This window comes from Mytilus edulis, chromosome 8 (genome assembly GCF_963676685.1).
Source record: "Mytilus edulis chromosome 8, xbMytEdul2.2, whole genome shotgun sequence".
In the NCBI taxonomy this organism is placed as follows: Eukaryota; Metazoa; Mollusca; class Bivalvia; order Mytilida; family Mytilidae; genus Mytilus; species Mytilus edulis.
This window is the reverse complement of record NC_092351.1, coordinates 44,166,041-44,185,330: the sequence shown is the minus strand read 5'-3', so window position 1 is coordinate 44,185,330 and position 19,290 is coordinate 44,166,041. Positions and strand designations below refer to the sequence as shown.

The following is a 19,290-nucleotide window of genomic DNA, read 5'->3' as shown; positions in this document are numbered from 1 at the left end:
GAAAAAAAACATTAAAGATTTTGTTATGCTATTTTGTTTCCTTTTTATAGTTTCCTTTGGTTAATTTTGAGCATAACAACTGTTAGGTGGAGTCATTATACAATAAAGACTGTTTTACCCCAAGTATCACTATAAAGACATTATGTTTGTCGAAATGCGCAACTGCTGCTGGTTAATCACTAGTATCGTGTATAGGTTTGACAAAGAACGACTACAATAGATAAAAAGTAAATCAAGTTCGCAAATAGTCAAATCATTAACAATTTTCGATTAGTTTAAGATCGAGATATCTTATGCATTGAAATGAAATACTTGATAGTATCTAACATATTTCGTATAAGCATCACGACAAAGCAATATTTCTTGACATTTTAAGGCTCTAAATGTGTTTCTGCAGTCGATTCTTTGAACATTCAGTTAATGGGAAACAATTATGGGATAAATCTGTGCAAAATTTCATTCATCAATTTGATTAGCAGTAACTGTTGATGTTGCGGCCGTAGATATGTCTTGCAAAAGAGGGACGAAAGATACCAAAGGGACAGTCAAACTCATAAATCTAAAACAAACTGACAACGCCATGGCTAAAAATAAAAAAGACAAACAGAAAAACAATAGTACACACGACACAACATAGAAAACTAAAGAATAAACAACACGAACCCCACCAAAAACTAGGGGTGATCTCAGGTGCTCCGGAAGGGTAAGCAGATCCTGTTCCACATGTGGCACCCGTCGTGTTGCTTAAGTGATTACAAATCCGGTAAATAGTCTAATTCGGTAGGTCATATTCATGAAAGGGAAGGGGATTGTAGTTACGACATAAGGAACATATCCGATATCATTTGTGAAACGGTTATTCCATAACGGTCAACCAACTCGTGATGGCGTCCGTAAAATTTACGAAGGGATGATTTCAACTTCACCATTTGGAACTCTTGGTTTAATAGCTTCCTTGTGAGCAGCAAACCTCTATCAAGAAAATCATGATAGGAAATGCAAGCACGGGAATATCGTATCAATTGGGAGATATATACCCCGTATGCAGGTGCTGCTGGAATGTTGCTACTTAGAAATGGAAAGTTGACAATTGGAAAGCTGAAATCATCTCTTTTGTCGTAAAGTTTTGTTTTCAACCGACCCTCATTGTCAATTTCTAGATGTAAGTCAAGATATGAAGCCGACTTAACTGTATCTGTAGTATCCTTTATCTCTAGTTCGATTGGATAGATGCGTTCCACATAGTCACCAAATTTTGAATTGTTTAGTGAAAGAACATCATCTATATAGCGGAAAGTAGAGTTAAAGGATATTGCTAACTTCTTATCTTTCTTCCTAAGAAGTTCCTGCATGAAGTCAGCCTCATAATAATAAAGAAACAAGTCGGCGAGTAGAGGGGCACAGTTTGTTCCCATTGGAATGCCGACAGTCTGACGTTGTGTAAACAAATTCTATTGACGTTGCATTGTCACTACATGTTGATCTGGTCTTTGATGGTCTCCAACAAATCCCGTCTACCGGTATCATTGTCGGAAGGACAGTAAGACGAGTTTCTGACGTCAAATTGTCTTGTTGCAGCACGTTCACGTTTTCCTTTTTGCAGTATTGATTCAGTTTTTTTATTCCTCAGTCTTGGCAATATAGAGAATCAACATTTTTTGGCCAAGGATTGAACGAACTGTTTCACAAAGAAAAAAAAATGATACATTTTCCTTTCAGTTAGATATACCACTGACATGTAATGAAATTCTTATTGGATTTAACCTAGTTTTGACTTTCTGTTATGAATCTTTTATTGGCTCGAAATTTCGCTTTCTGAAATTCTTGCGATCTCAACAATCCGGTATGTTCAATAACCACAGGTAAGTCAGATATTGATGTTTTTAAAAGAGATAGAAGTATGATAAGCATAAATAGTAGTTGTATGAGGATCTAACATGATTTGGTAAAAAAATTCTACAAAATGAGTGTTGCGTTATTAAAGTCAGTCAGTATATATAGATACATGTACATGTATATAGCACTCATAATAACAAATATCGTTTGCAAAATCGTGTGCTCGAAATATTTAGTCATTTCATTTTACATTTTATTTGCTTTATCTTTACATTTTATACCGATATACATTTCAAATACATTTTAATATGTTATCTGTAATTCGTAATCCATTAAGCATGAAATTATGAAATTATAATTATTTGAAGAATTAGCGCAATCAAAGTTAATTTGATACTATTTTGAAGTAAAATGAAATTTATATTGACATTACAACTTTTTGTCAGCTTCTGTTTTGAAGTAAAATGAAATTTATATTGACATTACAACTTTGTATGTCATCTTCTGAAAAGCGACAAATTTGATTTAACGAGTTTGTGGCTTAAACCTACAAAAATCTGGTGAAAGCATATTTATACTTCTGGTCATAAATATTATATGACAACTGTCTGTATATTCTGTTTCTAAGAATTAATTTCTAAGACGCAAATCACAAAGACTAGACTTTAACTATTGACACGATTGTGACAACTGCTCTCAATCATTATGACTGGAGGAAGATTATATAATATATGATTGTAAACGTATAAAAGATCAGCGTCGATAAAAAATGAGGCTACATTGGCTGTGTTTCCTAGTGATAAAAAAATAATCTGAGAATAATCCTTATAAACCTAAATGATGAGTATGTGTATTATTAATTTGATTTAAAGACCAGGAAAAGAGTAAACATAGCAGCCAATGAATGAAATAGTGGTAAATTCAAATTCTTTTGCCACATTCATATCAGAGACATATTTTTTTAGAATTACCTTGTTCAAAGAGTGATTTTTAGAAGAAAACAATTGTCACAAAACCTAGAACTGAACTATATAATCTGTTGCAAGAAAAATTAAAATTATTAACTATAAATCAGATTGATAGCTGGGTGGATATAAACATTGTTTTTGTTTACACAGGAAGTAAATGTTGCGATACAGCCATGCATCCATGCAACATATCAACAAACACCTTACCTGTGGTGCTAAAATCATTACATTTCTATGTAATCCTCATATCTATTTTATATTTCTTTCATAATTCAAAGAAGCAAATAAATATGCAGCTAATTTACCCCAAAATGTAGTTACAGTCATAATATTAAATGTATCCAGTCACAACCATTTTCCCTCCAAAACTGTGTTATATACAGAACAAAGGAATATCAATATGATTAATAAAAATCCTACAGGAGAATACAAAAAAGTATTCCCACATGAGTCCCAAATACAGAAACCCACCAGGATTGGGAAATCGACAACGCACAAGTGTCACAACACATTTTGGCATAATGTCTCTCTTGTGCCAGTCGCATCTTTGGGTTCTTTGGTCCCTGGTCGTGGCATCTGCTTTCATAAGCATATATCTATCATCATCATTCCAGACATCACGATGGAGAAGCATAGTCCACAATGTTTTGTAGTGTTCCTTTCTCAAACTTGAGTTTCGTTGTTGGGCTACTTCTGACTGACCATGCCACCACATTTGTCTGTCTTGTTCATCAGTAATGCATGGCTTACAAAAGCAATATCTGCATTCTTCTTGGGACGGGTATTGCTGTATGACAAAATCCAGGCTGATCATCGACTTCATCTTCTTCAATATTGTCTGTTTGAGTACTCTGTTCTGTGGTCATCTGTGGATTTTGTGCATTCCCGCCATGTTCAATAGCAACAGTAGAGTCATCAAGAATTTTAATTTCCCAATCATTATGCCCAAACAAATGATTTATAGTTTCTAATTAAAGATCGCTTAATTCCATAGTAACTTTATTATCACTCATTTTGATGATTCTTTAGAATACACAAAAACAAACTATTTATACTGACTCCAAAGATTATTTGGTATGGATTTTATCACCAGGTTATGGGTACAGAAAGTTGCTGACTCTGCAGGTGACCTCATATATTTTTTTTCATTAGAGGTTAACAAGTCCCGAGGCAATTATGGGATTGCATGTAGTTATTCATTTAGCAAGAAATAAAAGACTTTTTTTTACAACAAATCACAGTTTTTTTTTGTTTTTTGTTTTTAATTTTTTTTAGTCTTTTTTTTTTTTAGAAAAAGCCATGTAATGGTCAAATAAATTTGCATAGATCACTTTTATTTATATAAAAATCATTTATCATGAACCCTTGAAACACATTTTTCTAAGTTGAAACTGAATATCATGAAACATCATCCCCTGATTATTTCATATCCAATTTCTGCTCATTCCTTCAATTTCTTTCATGGTCAGTCATGGCTACTGAAAAACAAGATTCTTCACGAAAACTTCCAACCAATTTTAGAACAGAAATCCTGGGTGACAAAATATCAAAAGTAGAATTTTGGAAAAACTTCAAAAAGTAAAGAGTTATTTGACTTCAACTTTGAATAAGCCAGTTAAGAATAGTTTTATTATAGAGGAACTTTAAGACTTTTGGATTAAACAACAACTTGGAAGTGACATTTCGAAAGAACTTCATCCTTTTCCTTCCTCCTATTCCCAAACAAGAATCCAGGATGTAGACCAAGGACTGTTCATTACTGCAGAAAAATCTTTGGATACATATGGAGAACTCTTTGAAGCACATACCAGTATATGAGTAATGGAAAGCTATAAGTATCGAAAGGAAATATGAAAGGACATGTAGCATCTGTAAGACTGATGTGTACCAAGAAAAAAATCACATTCTTATTTATGGTCGTCATCATCGTACCTTCCGATTGATGAATTCTTGGTCAATCACTGGATTTGTCATGCATTTCTTAGTAGTAGACTTTTGCCAGTACATTACACTAGATTTGTTAATGGGACAGGACTTGACTGCATCACTAAAGAGAGAAGATTCTCTAGAAAATACAAAGAACATGCTGAAAAATGAAAGTGTTCATAAGTTGACAATGCCATAAAATATCAAATTTCTTCATATGATGACCTCGACAGCATTAACATCATGACAGATGCTAGACACGGTTGGGGGGAAAATGCGAAAGATACTTCAGTTGTAGCATTAGGAGAAAAAACTCACAAAGTGATGAACTGTGAACATATAACAAAGTCACAGGATAAAGTTGCCCAACGACACGAAAGACTGGGGACACAAATAATTTATGAAAATTGGGAGAATAAAAATGTGTCCATAAAAATTCATGCACATGATAGAAATTTGGCTGTAAATAAATTTGTGAGGGACACTCAATTTACTTTCATTCAGAATGACTTACGGCATGCTGTCAAGGCTGTAAAAAAAGCTGTCACCGAGTTTTCAAAAGATACCAAACGTTCAGAAGGAGTGTACAGCTGGGAGATAAAGTTGAACCCATAGCAACAATCATTAACTGGGCTGTCCGTAACTGTGAGCAAAATTCTCTAAAACTGAAGGATAGTTTGGTTATCATTGTTGAACACTATTGTGATAACCATGAAAATTGTAATCATTCATCAAGGTGCAGATTATGGATTATAATTTTCTACACAAAGGTAAATTCCATATGACTTTTGTGTTTGTTTTCTTTAACCATGCTGACTTCTATAAATAATCGATAAAATAGTTAGGCTCCTCCCATTTCCTTATTGGCTTAATAGGGTGCATGTATAATTGATTTGTCAAAAATTGAATGTATATCCTATAAGCTGTACCTGCTTTTGGAATAAAGTATTATTATTATTATTAATTGCTCTCCAACCTGATTTCTATCTAGGTCAGTCCTGACCTTTAACAATTATGTTAGTCAATGCAAATGCGAAATTATGAATTGTGAGTATAGTGTTAACATTGTTAATGAAACGTGTACGTTAAAAGGTAATCTTAAAACAATTTAAAAAAATCCACATTTAATTTTTGAAGTTTTATTAACTTACATTTTATTCCTTGTAAATAGTTAATCCAAATTTTTCTAGATCACAATTATTCTGCACCATTAGCTACAAAGTTGAAAAATCCGACAAAAACGGGTCTGGTCTTTGTTAAAAAGCTGTATAAAACTATTTGACATTTATCTGTCCTGTCTAAATCTTTATTTTTAAAATAATAGTTTGATAAAAAGATCACTCTAAAAGACAACATCAATTACACCATTCATCGTCCTGTAAAATGACACCTTTTCTTTTTCCTTATAAAGAAATTTTAAAATCCTTGTGTATATCATATGGTCGATATATAAGTATACAATGGAAGTCATTCAGTTTTCTGTGGTGAGCCTTATGTAAACAAAATTTAATAAAATTGATGAAAAATTGATTGTACTGCTGTTCTATGTTATATTACGATTGATATGTTTAGTTATCAGGATAGTGGACAACCGATATGTCTATAAGCTCTTATATTTCAATTGTTCAAATTATTGTGCCATTAAAGCAGTGGCTTTTGTATATGTATGACCTTGCACTATAACTTTCAATTTGTTTTCTATTTATCGATGCGTATTTTTCGTTGTGAGACTTTGCATGACTCAGTGTTGAAATGCTATTAATGAAAATGTATCGAATGTAGCATGGGTCTTTTATTTTTGTATTACCGTTCAGAAAATATTATCATGATCAGATTAAATTTCTAGATGTTATTTGACCTTAATATATCAAAGGCAAAGTGTTCAGACACAAATAATGACCTCACAACGGTTCACATACATGTAAAAAAGGCTCTCAATTATTATAACTGGAGAAACAACATTGTAGCATATATTTAGATAATATTTGATAGTAATCGAATCAAATTGTTGTCGAGTCTGCCTATTTCTAAGGCTCAAAGCAAATGAAAAAACCTAATTGTTAATGTTTTCTATTGATCAAAATATATTCCGAGAATTATCATCAAAACAAATAATTAAGAGTATGTGTCTTGATAACAAAATTAAACACACATCTGGCGTATAAACTATAAGAAGTGTATCTTATATTAACACGAATTATATTTGTTTCTTCTATTTAACGATGTGTATCGTACATAGTGGGAATTTGCGTGACTAAGGGTTTTAATTTTATGAATAAAAATGTATCAGATGTTATCCTTGACAAGCTGATATTTCCTCAATTTAAAAAAAAGGTATATAAATAAACACAGGACTGTAGGCAGATGCACGTATAGAGACACATTTTTATTACAATCCTATACGCTTTATGTCGACCTTCAAAAAGTTCTACATTGAAAGAGGATACAAATGTCAATTTCTTATTAGCTACTTTACAAATTATGGTTTTAAAGGTTTAATTCAATTTCAATGAACGTCTTCCAAATCGATTAGTTATAAAAATGTTCTATTGTCCAGGGGCGGGTCCAGGATTTCAGGTTAGGGGGTGGGGAACGCAAAGTGTTATTTTTTCAAGTTTAAATTATTGTAATATTCTTCTAAAGGGGTTGCAATGTAAGTATCTCGAAATATTGTGTGGTAAAATTAGCGAGAAATTAAAGTTTCAAGATAAAACCAAATAAATCCACCCCTGACAACAATCTGTAATCACCATAATTAACAAGAAATCTGTGAGCTGCTATTCATTGAGACTACCCCCGTATATTTCCCAGAAACGGGACTGAAGACAACAAGGATAGAGACAGAACTCACTCCGGAGTACACAAGCTGACCCTCCATATAAAAACATTCTAGCGAATGTTATGTCAACGGTTGCTGGGAAATCTGGTGTTGCATTCATATTATTCAATCAAATATCTTCAGGGGGAAATGACATAATGACGTAATAGATTTGTATGCGTCCAATATTGGATCCTACGGACCAAATATCAAGTGACTGACTTACAGATGGACGGACAGAAGTAAAACATACTATCCCTGTTCCGCGAAAAACCTCCGAGTTATGATGGCAACGTCTCCTACAAATTGGAAAAAAATCTACAACAATCTCCTAAAACCCCTAACTTACGCACTAAGGGATTCATATTGTATATATGAGTTTATAAATCTCTAATTCTATAAAATGAAACCGGTTAACTTAAGATTTACTTTAACACTCCACAACACCAGCCCAAACTTGGTTAAGATGATGGAAATGTGAAGAGTTGACAGATAGAAAGACGCAAAGCGAGACGAGACAGATCACAATAGTTCATCTGACCAAGACTAGTATTAGATTTTGCAAACGAACATTTCTACTTTTACCACCGATGTTTAATTGTCCTGAAAGGCTTTTATAATATCTGTTTTACTTTTTTTCATTTTCAGAGATCGTGCCAGACTTTATATATACTGTGTTCACCACAAACCACCAAAATCAGAATGAGATGCATTTACAAAGTTATGTTTATTAAACATCTTGGGATCCGATGCATGTTATACGGTACGGGCCATAATGCGGCAAAGTGAAAAGTATATATATATATATATATATATATATCCTATCTTACAAACTATATATATATATATATATATATATAGTTTGTATATATATATATATATATACACTGAAATACAGATTAATAACTAACCTTTCGCTTGAAACAGTATTTCTATCTTTCATTAAGGATATTAAGAAAGAATCTCACCTGGACTGTTTTCTTGGTCGTGCCATGATGTGAAAGTGAGTTAGGGATGCTTTGGAACTTCGATTATCAAAGAAATGGGTTATAAAAACCGCAAATACAATGTAACAATTGGTTTGACTATTAATAACTGCTAAAGACTATTATATATTGTCTTCAAATGCAGGTCTGCGTTTGACATCTTCCTTTGAAGTATATAATATTTATAGAACTTAAATAAATCGTAGGTCAGTTGATTAGTAACCACGTTGATTCTGTTAAGCTGACTATTTTATAGACTTTGAATGTTAAAAAAGATGGAATGGTCTCTTCTTATACTCAAATAAATAGAAGACAACCCACGTTTTTCAAATTAAAGGGGGGGGGGCGTAGACCCACCGCGCCCCGCTTAAATTCGCCCCTGTTGTCTTAAATATTGAATGAAATATTCATTGATTGAAAAATCATCCATATATTTTCTTACACTCATCTATTATTTTTGTTATCATTATTATAGTCATTATCTATGAATAAAATTACACGAAAGATGTATATCAAGAATTTCAAGGAAGTTATAACTGAACATTACATGTTTAATCTATAAACTTTACAAACAGTTCTCGAGTTTGTTCATTCTTAATTAGGGGGTTAAAAAATAATTTCATCAGACTATACGTTTGTAAGATAGGAGTCTAACTTCTGTAATCTAATCAAGTCAGAATTGTCCATAATCCACATACTTTTTGTTATGAATGCAAATTATCTATTAACCTCTTAACCCCTGGGAACTACACATACCACTATCATTGAATTTCTACAACACGAATGTGTCCATTGTACACAGATGCCCCTGCTACGTCAAATTTGCACTATCATTTTCTATGATTAGTGAACCATGAAATTAGGGTCAAAACTCTAATTTGGCATTAAAGTTAGAAAGATCATATCATAGCGCACATGTGTACTAAGTGTCAAGTTGCTTGAACTTCAACTTCATCAAAAACTACCTTGACCAAAATCTGTAACCTGAAATGAGACAGACGGACGAACGAACGGAAGGACGGACGAACGAACGAACGAACGAAGCAACGGACACACAGACCAGAAATCATAATGCCCCTCTACTATCGTAGGTGGGGCATAATAACTGTTATGTTTATCGAAAAGAAGATTATATTTATCGTTTTATTAATTTGTTTTGAAAACGTTGACATATCATTATCCTTTCGGCAAAAAAATAATTTCGAGAAAAAAGTTTCCTTCTGTTTTTATTATATTTCCTTCGATGGAGAAAGTAAGATAATTCTATGAAAGTATGCGCAGTCTCATAATTCTGGGTATCAATTTAACAAAAAAGTTACCATCATGTTATTTGACATTAATTATTATGCAGTTTCTCGAAAGATAAGTGCCGAGACACAAATAATAATGACCTTACTTAATCGGTTTACATGAATGTGAAAAAAGGTTAGCAATCATTATGATTGTCGGAACAACATTGAAGTAAATAGATAAAGATAATTTATGATGGCAAAAGTATCAATGTGTGGTCGCTTCTCCTTATTTCAAAAGATTTAAGTCTACATGGTACACGAGAAAAGACAAGATTAGTTATGTTTTTTAATGATTAAAAAAATATCAGAGAATAATCATCCAACTAGATGATGAGAACGTGTCTTGATAATTTTATTTAAAAAAAAGGTTAGTATATGCAAATATCCATTTAATTGCTTTTAGTGGAAAAATTTGGAAAAGTAACTATTACGAAAATGTTTAAAGGTCCGTAAAATAACAATTCGGAATGCCACATTCAATTGTCACAACTTCTTGTACTAACATTTGTTTCCAAACGAATAGTTCATCCAAACACATCAAGATCAAAATAGAACTGAATCATAAGGTACAAGATCCAAAAAACAGCGGTACACTACTGTTGCCTTTATTTACCAATCTGATCTTTGTTAAAAAGCTGTATGAAATTGAAATTGTTAGACATGTACCCTGACATGATTTACTGTCAAATATTTACCTGTCAACTACAAGTAGGATAAAAATGTAACTATTTATAAGAAATATTAATGTCCCCGCCCTTCAACGCCCTAAAAACGACAACTTTTCCTTTTTCCCTCATTTTAGGAGAGACATTTTCAAATCCTTGTATATATTGTCGATATAAAAGTATACATTAGGAAGTCATTATACTTTCTCTTTTGAGTGTCGTGTAGGAAAAAGATGCAATTGATGATATATTTTCTCTATCTCAATAATTGAATCATCAAATCGGCAACAAGTGATTTATTTGTGACTAAACGTTTAAGTTTGTTTGATTTGAATATGGTAAAAACCGTTATCAAAAAGTAAAATCACAAAAATACTGAACTTAGAGGAAGATCAATTGGGAAAGTCCATAATCACATGGCAAAATCAAATAACAAAACGCATCAAAAACGAATAGACAAGAACTGTCATATTCCAGTTAATGCTTTGTATACAGAGTCATAATAAAAGAGATAAATAATTTACAATCGCATGATGTTAAATGCAATTTGAACAGGTGTGATGGACAGGTAAAAATCTACCGCCTTAAAACGATTGAATGCACTAATATATCGTACGATTTCCGGCTAACCTTAATAAATAGTTAAGACTAAAGACTTTATACACGTTACGTTCCTTTATTTATGATAAGTCTGAAACGTATCGCCTGGATAACAGATTCAAATATTGAAGATTAATGATTGCAAAAAATGCAGAAAACACATTAAAAGCTAAAAAATTGTTATTGCTGTTTTTTGTATAGACCAATGGAAGTAAATTCCATGTATTGAAGACTTGATCTCTTGGATAGGTCATTTTCTAAAAAAAAAAAATTAACTGAAAACGCCATGACTAAAAATGAAAAAAGACAAACAGACAAACAATAGGACACATGACAAAACATAGAACACTCCAGAATAAGCGACACGAACCCAAGAAAAACCTAAGGGTGAACTCAGGTGCTCCGAAAGGGTAGGCAGATCCTGTTCCACATGTGGCACCCGTCGTGTTGCTTATGTGATAACAAATCCGGTAAAAAGTCTAAATTGGTAGGTCACATTTCTGAAAGGGAAGGGGATTGTAGTTACGAGGTAAGGAACATATCCGATATCATTTGTGAAACGGTTATTCCATAACGGTCAACCAACTCGTTATGGCGTCCGTAAAATTTCCGAAGGGATGATTTCAACTTCACCATTTGAAACTCTTGGTTTAATAGCGTCCTTGTGAGCAGCAACCCTCTATCAAGAAAATTATGATATGAAATGCAAGCACGGGCATATCGTATCAATTGTGAGATATATACCTCGTATCCAGATGCTGCTGGAATGTTGCTACTTAGAAATGGAAAGTTCACAATTGGAAATTTGAAATCATCTCTTTAGTCGTAAAGTTTTTTTTTCAACCGACCCTCATTGTCAATTTCTAGATGTAAGTCAAGATATGAGGCCGATTTAACTGCTGTAGTATCCTTTATCTCTAGTTCGATGGGATAGATGCGTTCAACAACATTAGATTTTGAATTATTTGGTGAAAGAACATCATCTATATAGCGGAAAGAAGAGTTAAAGGATATTGTTAACTTCTTATCTTTCTACCTAAGAAGTTCCTGTATGAAGCCAGCCTCATAATAATAAGTAACAAGTCGGCAAGAAGAGAGGCACAATTTGTTCCCATTGGAATGCCGACAGTCTATTGAAAAATACGTTCTCCGAACGTAACAAATATGTTGTCAATCAAGAAATCAAGCATCATCCAGATAATGTTAATTTCAGAGAATTTTTAGTTTGAATCAGAGTGATCCTTTATTTGTATATATCTCCCAATTGATACGATATTCCCGTGCTTGCGTTTCCTATCATGATTTTCTTGATAGAGGGTTACTGCTCACAAGGAAGCTATTAAACCAAGAGTTCCAAATGGTGAAGTTGAAATCATCCCTTTGTAAATTTTACGGACGCCATCACGAGTTGGTTGACCGTTATGGAATAACCGTTTCACAAATGATATCGGATATGTTCCTTACGTCGTAACTACAATCCCCTTCCCTTTCATGAATGTGATCCACCGAATTAGACTATTTACCGGATTTGTAATCACATAAGCAACACGACGGGTGCCACATGTGGAGCAGGATCTGCTTACCCTTCCGGAGCACCTGAGATCACCCCTAGTTTTTGGTGGGGTTCGTGTTGTTTATTCTTTAGTTTTCTATGTTGTGTCATGTGTACTATTGTTTTTCTGTTTGTCTTTTTCATTTTTAGCCATGGCGTTGTCAGTTTGTTTTAGATTTATGAGTTTGACTGTCCCTTTGGTATCTTTCGTCCCTCTTCTTTTACAAAGTAGGATGTATCCCTCCCTAAGACAAGATTATTGTATCTACGTTGGCCATTCTTTTTTTTTTATGAAACAAAACAACACCAACTCTTTCAATTTGTCTTTTAGTTTTGAATGTGGAATATTTGTGAAAAGTGTAGAAAAGGCAAATGTTTTAATACTATTACAAGATGAAAGAGAGTTAGATTGTATGTACTCTTAAAGATCTTTGGAATTTTTAAGTATCCACATCTGATTCAAGCCACCGCTAGAATAGGCAGTTTCACAATAACTTTGAAGACCGTCTTTGATTGCTGATAAAATAGAGGTTAATAATTTAGAAAGATGTTTCGAGGAGCACTTGGAAGACCCAGCAATATACCGTTGTTTGAAATGACATTTACGTAGTTTGGGTATCCAATACAGTGATGGAAGATCCAGTTCTTCATCTTTGGTTGAAATTCCAAAGGAACATAAAACAGACCTATGCTTATCCAGGATTTCCTCTTTGGTAAGTGTCGTGATGGTATATGTTGAGTTTCCAAGTGAATTGTCAATACCTAATTCGTTTATTAAGCAGTTAATGTAATGAGTTTTAAACACAAACACGATGTTGTTTGGGTCTTAATTTGCGGGAACAACAATGGCATGGAGGTAGGATAAGTGTTTCGCAACATTTGGGTCTTTAGAGATTGACGTAGCATGGACATTGATAGACCATTATAATTTACATCGTAATAATAAATTCGTTACACTGTGTGATAGAGACCTACTACGATTTAGATAGGAGCAGCTTGCTTCTCTCACACAATATGTTATTAGAATACGACATCAAAAAGTTAACGGCATGTTGTCATTAGAAAAAAAGATGTGTATATGCTTTAAAAAAGAGAATTCGAAATACTAAGGATCTTCTTATCCCGGGCATAGAGGTTGCACTTGGTAAATACAGCTGTTTCTGAAAACACGCCTCTTTTGGGGAGAAATTGAATATTCATAGAAAATTAATTTTGTTTACATACTGGTTCCTAGTTATGCTCTCTGTGTTCCATATCGCAGAGACAGATCTTGGGAATGTTACCAGTAAATAAACACGTGCATATTGTTTACATTGAAATCTGTGGTAACCTTTCATTCGAGGTAGGGGTAGTTAAGAAAATTAGTGTAAGTTTAAACTCTTAGAAGTTCAGGGCATATAAACGTTGAAAATATGCCGCACAGCCCTATATTTTGACCTTTGAAAAAAATTGTGGTGCAAATGAACTTTCAATTCTAGGATAAGATTTTTTTCAAAACTTCATAGTAAAAGTGGTACAGTTTTAGCCGTAAAAGCAGTTCCTATGGGAAATTGCATTGTCAATATTTACAGAAATGCAACCTAGACGACCTTAGCCGTATTAACCACAACATTTTGGAAATTTTGAGTCCTCAATGCTCTTCAACTTTGTACTTTTTTGGCTTTCTAAATATTTTGATCTGAGCGTCACTGATGAGTCTTATGTAGACGAAATGCGCGTCTGACGTATTAAATTATAAACCTGGTACCTTTGATAAATATTGTTATTATATCTTATTAACAGTTATTTTAACAAACCATTTGAGAATTAAAACATTATCGTATCATTGTAAAACCACATTGTTCATTTATAAAATCCCTAGAAAGGTTTCACGTGGCGATTTTATTATCTATTCTCTACTATTGTAACCTAATTTACCTTGTAACAAATAATAAGAAGTACAAAGTAAAAGGATGGAGACCATATCAGAGTAAATGTAATCAGTTTTGCCGAGTTAAAATTACCGATGCCACGACGGCTGCAAGAAGAAATCAAAATCTTAACATATTACCAAGCAAACTCAGCAACTCTCCTAACATTTCTTCATTCGGCATTTATGGTTCTTGACAAGACTGATAATTGTCTAAGAATCTATTTCTAATGAAATATTTCCCTTTGAATAAGAATGAAAACTGCTGTTTGTATATAGGATATAATTTTTGTTTTTTTTTGTTATGGAAAGAATGGAAAACAGGTATATTTTGTTTGCCCTGATCTTTCATTTGTTAAATTAAGCCGTTGCACCGTCTTGTGTAGACAAATATCACAACGGAGTTGATTCCGGAAAAAATAAGTACTATGAAAAAGAGAAAAAGGAACCAAATACTATGTATGTGTAATCACAATAATTTATCAAATATATTTTGTGAAATGACTTATGTTATGAATACTAATACTATGAAGAAATAATATCTTGCCAAATAGTGCTTCCCTATTAGGTGAGCTAACATGAGGGATACTAAGTTAAAGCTGTAAAGTTAGTAAATTGTTACAGCAAATATGCAATAAAGATATTGTTACGTTGGAATAAAAAAGACAAATCTCACATCTGGAGTACTAAACTTTAAGTCGGTCATCATATATGAAATTTCACAAATGTTAACTCACATTTCCTTTTCATTGATGCGCACCGTACGATGTGTGACTTTACCTATTAAGTATATAAAGTGTTTAAATGTTATGAATGAAGTATATAATGTGTTATCCTTTATCATTTATCTTTTTTGTTAATGTAATATGCGGCTTAATAATTGTAATTCCATTATGAAAAACATTTTCATCAACCTGTCCTGTCAAATGTTAACTTATAAGATACTAATATGATGAAAAAATGTATCTCTTAAAAACAATATATATCTCACTATTCAACGATAGTGAAATGACAGCTTTTCTTTTTCCTTTTTATGTAAAAGAATATATCGACAATATACAAAAAGGATTTTAAAATTCTTTTTGTATATTGTCGATATATTAGTATACAGTGTGAAATCATTTACCGGCTTTCTGTTGTGAGCCTCATATAGGTAAAAGATGAAAAATTATGACAGATTAACATCTTTAATTCAAAGTGCAAAAGGAAAAAGTAAGGAGGGTAAGACCCTCTGCATAACTTTTTATATTAAATATACTGACATCGAGAACTGTCGAAGTCATTGTTCTTCAAATCGACAACATGTGACTTTTATGTGACTACACGTTTTTGTTTGCTTAATGTTAGGAAATTTTGTAAGCTCTTAAACTCTATTAGTTCAAATTAAATTGCCGTTGCAGACGTGGCTTTTGTAGATGAAACATATCTCTGTCGTGAAAAACTATAACCTGTATAAGGCGTACACGTACATCTTATATGAAATTTTTCAATAATTTTATTTTTCTTTCTTCCATTTATCGATGCGTATATTACGTTGTGACTAAGGGTTTTAAATTTATGAATGAGAATGTATCAAGTGTTATCCTTGACACGCTGATATTTCCTCAATTTATAAATAGCTTTACAAATATACAACCAGGATAAAAAGCAGATGTACTTAAAGATGATTGAGAAATATTCGTCATACATTCACACAAGAGGGGCGAAAGATACCAGGAAGACATTGAAACTCATAGATGACGAAATAGATCAAATTGCTTTTATTTCCCTTTACAAGCTTTCATGGTTCACTCTATTTTTGGGTACAAAGTAATTACATGGAAGATAATATTAATGATTACAATTTTAGATGGCATTGTACTCTAATCCAGTTATAAAGAACTATATTTGTTACTCTTTATTTAATGGAAAGAAACTTTCGATTGTCAAACACATTTTTAGATCCAAAGATTAAATAGTGGGATGTTTAAAAATTAATTTGAAAACTAATTACAAACTATTTAGTTTAATTTGGAACACAACATTTCTTTCAAAATAGCTAGTAGCAATTTTTATTTCAATACCTTGATAACGATACAATTAAATCTTACCCTTGTGGTCATTGATGCGTAGTTACTTAGTACACGGAAAAAGTATGTACTATGAAAATTAGAAGAAAAATTGAAGCAATTTGATTGGACGAAAGGTTGTAAGTGTGTGCTAATTTGTTTTAAAAACGACAGCATATCATTATCCTTTCGGCTCAAAAGAGATATCGAGGACATATTTTTCTTTGATTTTATTATATTTCCTTCAATATAAAAAGATAAGTGCCGAGACAAATGATAATGACCATACTTAAACCGTTAACATGAGTGCGAAAAAAAGCTACCAATCATAATAACTGTAGATTGCATTTCTGTTAAGATTGACATTGCAATTTCCCATAGAAACTCCTTTTACGGCTAAAACTGTACCATTTTACTAAGACGTTTTGAAAAAAAAATCCTATCCTAGAATTGAAAGTTCAAATGCACTACAATTTTTTCAAAGGTCGAAATACAGGGCTATGCGGCATATTTTCAACGTTTATATGCCCGGAACCTCTCAGAGTTTAAACTAACACTCATTTTCTTAACTACCAATACCTCGACTGTAGGGTTGCCACAAATTTAAATATAAACAATATATACATGTATATTTACTGGTAACATTCCAAAGTTATGTCTCTGTGAGATGCAACACAGAAGGCATAACTGGGAACCAGTATGTAAACACAATTAATTTTCTATGAATATTCTAGATCTCCCTAAAAGAGGCGTGGTTTGAGAAACAGCTGTATTTTCAAAGTGCAACCTGTAGGAGCAACATCGAATTAAATATATGCTTATAAAAGTGTAAGTCTGTGGTCGATTTTACCTGTTACCAAAGATCTAAGTCTACATGACACAATCTTAGCTATGTTTTCAAATAAACATTTTTTTTAGAATAATCACCTAACTAAATGAAGAGTACGTGTCTTGATAATTCGATATAAAAAAAAATGTTAGTATAATTATGCAAGTATCCATTTAATATTTTTTGGAGGAAAATTTGTGCATAGTAATTATTATTAACATGACAACTTATACGTTTAATTGTCTGCAAAATAACAATTATGAATACCACATTTACTTGCTATAATTTCGGGTACTTACATTTAATTTCAAACGAAAATACTTCCAAACACATCTAGATCACAATAATACTGAATCTTTAAGTACTAAGTTGTAAAATCCGATAAAAACAATTTGACCTTTGTTTAAATGCTATATGAACTTTTTGACATGTATTTCCTGTAAAATGTTTACCTGTAAAGTACTAGTACGATAAAAATGTTAAAGGAACATAAGTGTCTCCGCCATTCAACGCCCTGTAAATGACACCTTTTCTTTTTCCTATTTTCTTAAAATTTCCTGTACCAAGTCAGGAAAATGGACATTGTTATTATAGTTCGTTCTCTGTGTGATTCATTTTAGTGTTGTGTTTCTGTTGTGTCGTATTTCTCTTCTTATATTTGATAGGTTTCCATCAGTCAAGTTTGTAACCCGGATTTGTTGTTTTTTTTTCTCAATCGATTTATGAATTTCAAAAAGCGGTTTACTACTGTTGCCTTTATTTAGGCAACATATTTGCGTATATTGTCGATATATTAGTATACATTGGGAGGTCATTAGACCTTCTCTTGTGAGTGTCGTGTAGTAATAAGATGAAATTGATGATAAATTTGCATCTATATCAATAATTGAATGTGTAAGATGAAAAAGTAACCTTGTTCAAAGCTTCCAAAAATGATAAAACTAAATGCAGGAAATCTTCTTGATCGACAACAAACGAATAATTTGTGACCTTACTATATTCATTTGATTGTTGTATATATGTTGAAACCCGCTATCAAGTTTTGTATAAAGTCATATATATAGTAAAATAGACGAACCATTTGTAGTCGCATAATGTGAAACGCAACTTGAACAGGTGTTGTGGTAATATTAAAATCTACGTTGAATGAACTGTATTGTACGATTTCTGGCTGACCTAAATAAATCGTGTAGGAGTAAATGGGGTTATGAGCCGTGGTATATTTTTTATACATGTTACGTTCCTTTATTTAACAACACAGCATTAAGAAAAAATTTGAAACGTTTCGACTTTATCATTTTTGTAGGCAAATTTCTAAATTTACACATGTAAAGATACTAGTCGGCAAAATAAATTCGTTAAACAGTGTACTAGCGATCTAATACACTATAGATATGACCAGCTCAATATGCTTTTAAAATACAATATCAAAAAGTTAACGGCACTTAGGCAATAGATAAATCAGCTGTAAAAGAGTTTTGTTAGTATATCGATAGCTTTTGACAATTGCCACATGTGGAGCAGAACCTGCTTACCCTTTCGGAGCACCTGATATTACCCCTTAATTTTTGGTGGGGTTCGTGTTGCTTATTCTTTAGTTTTCTTTGTTTTGTCATGAGTAAAATTGTTTGTCTGTTTGTCATTTACATTTTTAGCCATGACGTTGTCAGTTTATTTTCGATTTATGAGTTTGACTGTCCCTCTGGTATCTTTCGTCCATCTTTTATCTCAACAACGTCCAATGGGTAACGATTAAAACACTATCTAGTCATAGTAAAGTCACATCGTTCATCAATAAGTGCGCAAGAAAGGTGTCATGTGTTGATCATATTATCTATTCTCTACTTTTGTAAACCATTTT

The 19,290-nt window shown here is 32.5% G+C and overlaps 1 protein-coding gene across 1 annotated transcript in view; it reads right to left on the bottom strand.

Moving 5' to 3' along the window:
* LOC139485660 (uncharacterized) overlaps positions 1 to 17,794 on the bottom strand; it is a 32,725-nt gene extending 14,931 nt beyond the window's left edge. Inside the window, exon 1 of the mRNA XM_071270288.1 lies at positions 17,729 to 17,794. The gene's annotated coding sequence lies outside the window, so the exon portion shown is untranslated. The remainder of the gene's footprint in view (positions 1 to 17,728) is intronic.
* Between the last annotated feature and the right edge of the window lie 1,496 nt (positions 17,795 to 19,290).